This window comes from Octodon degus, unplaced genomic scaffold (genome assembly GCF_000260255.1).
Source record: "Octodon degus isolate 3935 unplaced genomic scaffold, OctDeg1.0 scaffold00170, whole genome shotgun sequence".
Taxonomy (NCBI): Eukaryota; Metazoa; Chordata; class Mammalia; order Rodentia; family Octodontidae; genus Octodon; species Octodon degus.
The window spans coordinates 1,114,071-1,123,735 of NW_004524746.1; the positions used below are offsets into that span (position 1 = coordinate 1,114,071).

The 9,665-nt window shown below is 39.2% G+C and overlaps 1 pseudogene; it reads left to right on the plus strand.

Moving 5' to 3' along the window:
* The first annotated feature begins 1,133 nt into the window (after positions 1 to 1,133).
* On the plus strand, positions 1,134 to 4,208 carry LOC101579649 (annotated as a pseudogene).
* The last annotated feature ends 5,457 nt before the right edge of the window (positions 4,209 to 9,665 follow it).

Here is a 9,665-nt window from a genome sequence, read left to right on the forward strand (position 1 = left end):
ACCGAAACTGGGTGTGGTGGTACACACCTGTAATCTCAGAGCTGGGGAGGCTGAGAGAGGAGGATGCCTATGAGTCTGAGCTGCATAGCAAGACCCTGTATAAAATAAATAAAATCCAGTAAAGTAAATGAAGAAAGGAGGTATTTGTCAAGGGATGTAGGGAGCCTCTGAAGCTAAGAATGCTACCTGGCTGACCGCTAGGAAGGAGAGTGCACTCAGTCTTATACCAACAAAGAAATGAACTCAGCTGATGATCTGAAACTCTTGATTCTTCCCCAGAGGCTCAGTAAGGAGCACAGCCAACAAGCAGCCTCATTTTAGGCTGACAAAACTATTGTACATATCATTTACAGTAGCTACAACATAGGACATGTGTGGATCTAGGCCACTGAATCTGAGGTAGCTTATTACATCTACATAAAACTAATACAAAGACAAAAGTCGAAGATTGCTTATGCATGTGAGTTTATTTGTGGTAAACATTAAGACTTGGATTAGCAAGTATTAAGAAATACAGAAACCTTAAATAGTATTAGGCTACTGCTTATATTGTTCCTTCAAATTAGATTTTGTTGACTATAGTTTTATAATAAATATAATAAATATTATTAACATGATATAATAAATGATAAAAATATTAGTTACTCATATTAGTCTTTTCAAATATTTGTGGATATCCTCATTCATTTTCTTTCCTCACCTTGTCAACACTATTGGAATCTTTATTACAAAGACTTTAAAAGGTATACATTTGATGTTTGCTTTCAAGTTCTGTTGATAGAAACTTTAATTTCTGTAAGTAGATTATTTTTACTGAACACTTCTTTTGTATGTGTTGTGTTATTAATTCTTTTGCTGTTTCTCTTATATGCATATTCATGCTAAATCGTGTCAGTTCTTTCATAGGCTTTTCTTTCAGTTGTGAGTTTTTTTTGTTACTTCTCATTCTCTGTTATATATTATAAACACTCTATATCTATTACATTACTACTGTCTCATGCCACTTGTTTTTATTTTTCAGTTAATAGGAGACATTTCTACAATTTTTATTTGTATAGCTGCATAAATACCCCTGTTCATTAAAAAATACAGACTAGGTGTGGTGGTGCACACCTGTAATCGCTGCTCTGAAATTTGCAGAATGCTTAGGAAAAAAAGTGGACATGAGCAAAGTAAATTTGGAGGTTATAAAGCCTTGGATAACAAAACAAGTCACAGAAATCCTTGGATTTGAAGGTGATGCTGTGATTCAGTTTGTATACAACCAGCTGGAAGTGAAAGTCTGAACCAAAACGGAAGTTATTCCTTTTGTCTGAAGTATAGCACCATCACTTTATTAGGTCACAGCAGAAATCCAGATTCTAAAATGATGCAAATCAACCTGACTGGGTTTTTGAATGGGGAAAAATGCTAGAGAATTTATGGGAGAACTTTGACCCCTGCTGTTAAGTGCACAAGAAAACATTGCTGGAATCCCTTCTGCTTTCCTAGAACTAAAGAAAGAAGAAAAAAATAGAGATAGACTGAACGATAAAAATTGGCATGAAAAAGCAGGATGAAGGCAAAGATAAGAGAGATAAGGAAGAAAAAGAAAGCAGCAGAGAAAAAAGGGAGAGGTTTGGAAGCCCAAGAAGACGCAAATCCAGATTTCCTTCCCCTAGAAGACGATCTTCCCCTGTCAGGAGAGAGAGAAAGCTCAGTCATTTCCAATCTCCCCGACACAGAACCAAAAGCCGAGTCCTTCCCCTGCTCCAGAAAAGAAGGAAAAAGCTCCAGAGCTCCCTGAAACGTCAGTGAAAGTAAAAGAACCCTCAGTACAAGAGGCCACATCTACTAGTGACATCCTGAAAGTTCCCAAGCCAGAACCCACGCCAGAACCTAAAGAACCTACTCCGGAAAAAAAAATCCGTAAAAAAAAAAAAAAGACCCGGCTGAGATCTCGGTCACGTTCCAAGTCAAGGTCACCGACCCGTTCTCGCTCTCCTTCTCATGCTCGACCAAGAAGTCGCCATAGGTCCCGATCAAGATCAGATTCAGCCAGCAGGCGGCCAAGCCCAAGCAGGAGACCATCTTCTCGAAGAAGACTCCACCAAGATGAAGGACGTGGTCATCAGCTTCATTGTCTGGGAGCAGTTCATCATCCTCCTCATCTCGTTCCCGGTAACCACCAAAGAAACCTCCAAGAGGACATCTAGCCCCCCTTGAAAAACTCGAGGGTTATCTCCTTCAGCAAGTCCTCCGAGGTGAAGGCACAGCCATCCCCACCAACTACTCCACCACAAAAAATGCGTCATTCCCCAACACCCCAGCAGTCAAATTGTACAAGAAAAAGCCGTGTTTCTAGGTCTCCAGGGAGAACTTCAGGTAAAGTGACAAAACATAAAGAAAAGAGAATCGCCATCACCAGCACCAAAGGCTAGAAAAGTAAAGTTGTCTGAATCTGAAGAAGATAAAGGTGCAAAATGGTGCAGCTGATTCTGTGCAGCAGAGACACCAGTACAGAGGACAGAGCCAGCGGTCTTCATCTGACTCTGGCTCCTCCTCTTCCTCTGAAGATGAGTGACCCAAGGGATCCCATGTGAAAAATGGTGAGGGGGGGAGATAGCCCCTTTCCCTAAGTACATCTCCATCACCACGAAAGCACCAGAAAGAGGCCTCTCCTCGGATGCAGATGGAAAAGCGAAGGCAATAGCCAGTGACTAAAAGGGGTACAGGAAGTAGAGTCCCTCTGCTCCACCCACCAGGAGATGCCCTCCACTCACCAGCTCCTCCTTCTTGGTGCACATCTCCCACACTGTGGAGGACCACCTGAGCAGCTCTCCTTGAAAGAAGAGCGACCATCTCCATTTTGACTGAGTCTGACCCTATTTCCTCTGTACAGAGCTGGCTAGGCCTTCTGTTTATCAATTGGCCTTAGGTAAATGTAGGCCACCCACCTAGCTCAGCTCACAATGATTACCTACTTCACACAATTCTCAGTCAATCCTCCTCAAGCCACTCCCCCACTGAATAAAACCGGGTGAGGCCCTGGGTCACTCTCTTGGTTCCTGAAAGCCATCTTCGTGGCTGGACTTAGAGCCCCTTCACTCCCCAGTGATTGAGAATATAATTTAGTGTCTTTATTTTCGCCGTGGGTTGCATTGAAAGTGGTAGATTGGAATCCACTTGATGGGATTCCAATAACGTAACTTTGGCTTCTTGGATGGAGAGGAGGATCTGGAAGTGTCTCCTACACCATACCACCGCCACGACTGGGGACTCCCTCACCTCCCCCTCGGTGGCGCTCACCTTCCCTTAGAAGAAGCTCTCCTCCCATACAGAGTAGATGCTCTCCACCTCCAAAGAGAAGAAGGGCTTCGCCCCTACCGCTCCCAAGAGATAGGCGTGGCCATTCCCACCACCAAAGCTCCGTCCCCACCACCAACGCGCTGGTCTCCCCCTCTCCGTCTCCCAAACAGAGAAGCTCCCCAGAGCCAAGAGATGCTCACCTTCTTTCTCATTAAAGCCCAGGAAAGGGTCCTTCCACAGTCATGTTCCCAGAGAGACCCGGTCACCACAACCAAGCAAGCAAATTCTCCCTCACTGCAGCCTCTAGCTCCTCAGACCTCCAGTCCTCGAAGAGGAACGTTGGCCTCGCCCCAAAAAAGTCAGTCCCCATCTCCGAGTACCAGGCCCATTAGAAGAGTCTCCAGAATTTGAAAAGACAAAAAAGGCTGCTTCACCTAGCCTTCAGTCTGTAAGACGGGCTCCGTCCTCTCCGTCTGTCTCTGGATCTCCCCAGCCAGCGGCTAGGAAGCCCCCAGCGCCCCGTCCCCTGTCCAGCCTCAATCACCTTCCACAAACTGGTCCCCCATGGTGCCAGCCAGGAAGGTTGATATCCCCAGCCAAGTCCATCACCAGCCCTGAATTCCAATCAGGAAGGAGGTGGGAAGAAAAAGGACAAGAAACACAAAAAGGATAAGAAACACAAGAAGCATTAAAAAACACAAGAAGGAAAAGGCTGTGGCTGCAACCGCTGCGGCTCCTGCCACCCCTGCGGCTGTTGCTGCTGCCGCAACCATGTCTGCACAGGAAGAACATAAGGCAGCCCCCAGCCCAAGAAGGAGACTGAGAGCGAAGCTGAAGACAACCTGGACGACTTAGAGAAGCACCTGCGGGAAAAGGCTCTGCAATCCCTGCGGAAGGCTCAAGTGTTACCACAGTCCTAGGGAGGAATGTTGGTTAGGATGTAAATTTTATTTGGTTTGTACTCAATTCAATTTTAAACTTGCTAAAATGTGTTTGAGCTTTAGACTATAACATTCGTTCTAATAATTGCTAGGTTGAAGTTCACCATATAAAAAAAGACAGGTATGGATTTACATTGCAAAAGGTGTCCACAGTATGTATTAGTGACATTTTTTCATTGACAGCTGACATAAATTTGTCTACAGTAAAGTATTTTAAGCCAAAAAAAACCTCTTTTTTTTTTTTTTTTAAAAAAAGGGGGTTTAAGTATTGTTGGCAAGCTTATTTCTTTAAATGCCTCTTGCTATTCCCAGGGAGGCTTTCCCCCTTTTCTTTTTCTTTCTTTGTTTTGTTTACTTCTTATTCCAGTCTTCACACCCATTTAAATTCTGCATCCAACCTTGTATGGTTTGCAGGCTCGTCCAGGATCAGACCACTGTTGGAGTACCACAGATGCATAAGTGGATGTTCCAATGCCACAATCTTCCCTGTTGCCTGTGGAATCACTGCTGAAAAGGAATCAGGATTCAAGCTCCAGGCTGAGACAGAAAAATTGAAAGCTTGTTTTCCAGGACTGTAGGCTTATACGGATGTGTGACATGTTGATTCAGAACATTGGAACTGGATTCTACTCTGTTCTGGGTTTCTTTTCTCTCCTCGCTCCCTTGTCACCAGTCCCCACCTTGCCCCTCTCCACCTGCTGGTAAAGGCAGTTAAGTTGTCCCAAGAAGGATGGATGGATCCTTCAGTTATATGAAATCTTTGTTTTCTGGAATGTCATAGCTCCATTTATATTCTTGTCTTATTCTTCCAATTGGGATACATCATGTTCAGAGCTCTTGTATTTGGAAGCTGGAAGAAGGGCCCGGACTTGGAAACAGTGTCTTGGTTTCACTGTTTTGTGCTTCTGTTTTTGTTTTTAAACTAAAGCTATATGAAGCTTGTGGATTAAACAATAAATTTTTAAATTAAAAAATACATGTCAAATTTAATAAATTTTTTTCTGAAGTGAAGGCTTCTGACTGCTCACTTAGTTTATTTTTTTATATATTTAGTACATGGTCTATAGGGCCTCACTACACTGATCGGACTAGTAGTGATCCTGTTTCTTTCAGCCTCGCAAGTACTGGGATTACAGGCATGCACCACCACACCCAGTCTCGAGCACTGTCTCAATGTGCCCCAGGGGTGGGGCCTACACTGCTCACTGGTGATCAGACCCAGGTTCCTGCATCTGCCTAAGCAGGCACTTTAATTGGCTGAGCTATCTGTCCAGACCTTGACTGCTCACTTTAGATACACGTCATGATAGTGCTCATCATATGGGATAGGTGTCTCTGTTTTTTTCCTAATCTCTTTTCTATTCCCATACTTTCTCCCTCACCCAGTTCCCCTTCCCATTTGAGCATTTTGTGATTCTTTCTCATTTTTATCAATATATTTTTATTGTGAACATATTAAACATCTATTGTTTTTAAACCAACTTTCTTGAATGTTTTACAGTACACAATTTTACTTTTTTATCCATCTGTGTTGTTATTACACTTTTATGTTGATCATTTTCATCGATTTTATTATACAACTCAGTTGAACTGTATTTGCTAATCCTCAAATGAAAAGAAATCCAGCTTGGCTCTTGTTTTGACAAAAGCACAATGGGTAAATTATTTTAACTCATGTTTAAGGTTCATTTGTATTATGTGATTCTCCTGAAATTTAAGGGCTTCTTCTTCTTTATTTCAGTGATGGTAATCATTACTGGAATATTTGAAAAGGCTGAAGCTCTGTCCCTTTCATAAACAGTACATGAGGCATTATATGCCCTAACATACCACCATACATTTTTTCCCCTGCCTTTTTCTTTCATGAACTTTGCATCTTAATATACAACAGGTCTAACTGCCTACATTAAGCCTGGAATGGAAATGAATGAAAATTAGAGTGTTCTAAGTGGTCACATTGTTGGAGGGAAAAATAAGTAAAAATTAGAGAACTGCTCCTGTAAGATGCATGAAATGTGTTTTGGGCAGAAAAAGAAATATGTTCCCACTTTCTCTGGGGTAGAGTGGAAGTTTTTATCGCTTTGATACTCTTATTTTATTCCTTGAGTTTCTGTCTGTGTTGTAACTGTGACAGTTTCTTCAAAGGCCCAGAAAATCTTTGACTAGAATCCAGAGTTTTTCCTTGTTTTAAAATTTTGTGTCTACTTCTATGTTTTGAAAGATATATTGATTCAAAATCAGCAGTCATAACTACAAAAGCAATTGCTTTTGTAGTGTTATTAGAGAGCCTTAACTAGAAGAAATCTTAGTACAGTTTTTTTCCTGTATATTTCATCCAATCAAGAAAAGGAGAAAATTTCTTAAATTTTGGTAACAGGCTGACTGCCAGGCTTTCTTTCTGACGCTGATAATTTGGTTACTCATCACAGGCACTTGAATTATTTTCAGAAAACTTGTCAATGCTATCTGGTAATGTCTGAAATCCTGAATTTCATATTTTCTTTTTATGATGATCAAATATGTTAGTAATTCTTTCCATATGTTTTCAATCCCTGGATCACATAGACAAGATATTTAAAAATATTTCTCTATATAGTTGCATTTTTCAAGTAAATTTTTTATAGTATATGTCAGGAATAAAGCAGTATAATTTGACAGATGACAGATACATGGATATCTATAGATTGTGTCTTTTATCATTTAGATAATTCCCCCCAAACACATTTGTAGAATTATGCATTATGAAAAACAGAAAATGGTATGTTTTCAACCCATTGTAAAGAACTGATATTGACAAATATCAAAACTTTGAGCTATTTTAGGTACGTTTCAAAGAATACTTCCTCAACTGTTCAGTTCCTATTATTGATTTTTCAGCTTATTCTTTTAAAATACTTGAATTTCATGCATCTTTTTTACCTACTTAAAACCTCAAAAAGGGCTTTTAAAAGCTTGGAAAAAATAAATAATGCTTCAAAGTGACACTGAAACAGAATATCAAATACTATCACAGGGCTGGGAGCCCCTAAAAGCAGAAACTCATTAACAACAACTGGGATGGACCACGACTTCTTGAAGGTTTTCCCTGAGAAGTTCTTAGGACCGATGCATCTAGTAAATCGCAGGCTGGAACACAGGTAAACGCCAGGTCTCTCCTTTTGTGAAGATCTACAGATAGGCTGCACCTGCAGGGCCAGATGCATATCCTTTTCCTTATGTAGTTGTTCTCCTCTCTTACAATATTTCTCTCTCAAATCAAACACAAAGGAAGAAAAAAAATAATATTGTAGACATTTTGCTGGAACTAATTATTCAATGCTATCTCCTTTGGTTTCTTCGGTGTATAATTAATAATAGTTAAATCACAATCAAAGCTTCATATAGATATGAAAATAATATTAGCAACATTGAAAGTGCTTGTTGTTATTATAGTAATTAAATGACTAAACATCTGTAGTCTGTAGGTTGTGATTTTAATCTCTTGATAATCCTGAATACTATGGCTTTAAACAAAACCCATTTTAATGTAATTCACTGTTTTTCTGCTGGCCTTTTGAAAGGAGCAGTTAATGCTTAATTTTTTCTTTTGATTTTCTTACAACTTTTTTATCATTTTGTTTTGTTTTTTCTTTAAGCCAATCTTGCAAGTTTATATCTAGTAACCTGAGCAACTAATTTGAAGATAGCATGCAATACAGCAACCATTGTTGAATTCCTATTACTTTGCAGAAATTTTGTATCATTTCTTTAATTTTTTTAATCTTTGCTTTTCTTTTTTTTTCAAATCAAACTGGTAGGACAGTTTCAATAACTAACACATTGCATAATTCTTCCTAGTGGTTAATTGCTGTACAAGATGCAGACATGATATGTATCATTTCTAATGGTGTTTTTTTCTATCACTTTGTTAAAAAAGATATACATGATTCTTTGAAAGTAGTTACTGTATTCTCATGATGATTTTTCCTAATTTCAGTTTCTGGAAATCAATTTTAATTTTGTTATAAATATTTTTTTTAAGAATGAAGACATCAAATTGTAAAAACTTACACAAATTTAACTAGCTAAGTAGAATTTAAGTAGACTGTCTATTACCTTTAAAGAGGCATGGCTAGGGTATATTGTGTATGAATTTAAAGATACACACCCAATGTGAAGTGTGGATTACAAAGAGACATAGGCAGGAAGTTAGGTTAGGATAAGCATTGGCAGTTAGGGCTTTGAACCCAGTGAAGAATTATGCAAGTGAAAAGGAATCCTCCAAATATAAAGTGTTCGAGTTTATCATTCTTTATAGCTGAGTAATACTCCATTGTATAAAAATACCACATCTCTTTCATCCATTCCTCAGGTGATGGGCATCTTGGTTGTTTCCAAGATTTGGCTATCACAAATTGTGCTGCTATAAACATAGGCATACATGTATCACTATGATATGATGTTTTCAGATCCTCTGGGAAAATTCCCAGTAGAGGAATAGCTGGCTTAAATGGGAATTCCATCCCAACTTTTCTAAGGAGTCTCCACACTGATTTCCATAATGGTTGCACCAGTCTACATTCCCACCAGCAGTGGAGAAGGGTTCCTTTTTCCCCACAGCCTCTCCAACATTTGTTGTTGGGTGATTTCTTTATGAAAGCCATTCTTTCTGGGGTGAGATGATATCTCAATGTTGTTTTAATTTGCATTTCATGGATGGCTAGTGATGTGGAGCATTTTTTCACATATTTATTCGCTTCTTTAATTTCATCCTTTGAGTAGTGTGTGTTCATCTCAGATGTCCATTCTAGAATGGGTCTTTAAATTTTGGGGCCTAGTGTTTTTTAGTTCTTTATAAATTCTAGAGAGCAGACCTTCATCTGAGTACTTATTTGTCATGATCTTTTCCAAATTTGTGGGTTGCCTTTTCACTTTGTTGGTAATTTCTTTTGACGTGAAAAAAACTTTTCAATAAGAGGAGGTCCCAGTTGTTAATTCTTTCAAATATTACCCATGTGATTTGATTTTTGTTCATGAACTCTTTGCCTACCTCAATGTCTTCAAGAGTTCCTCCCACTTTCTCTAAAGCCATGGTGTTAGGTTGAGCTGTACGGACTCAGGTCAACAATTTCTGACACTGCCAGTCAAGCGGAAGACCCAATACTATTATGGACTACTAGACTCTTTTAGAATATTTTGCTGAGTTAACACACCTATAATATTCAAATAATAGAACTAAACAAAAAAGGACAGATGAATGCCCATTTTGTATCTGTGTATTCAAAATGGTTAGGATAGATATCAAGTTACATTCTCTTAATGAATAGAGGGATTTGTTCTAATAGTGTTTGTAAATAGGATATCATGTCTGCATCTTGTACAGCAAATAATCACTAGGAAGAAAGTATGCAATGTGTTCATTATTGAAACTGTCCTACCAATTTGATTTGAAACTGT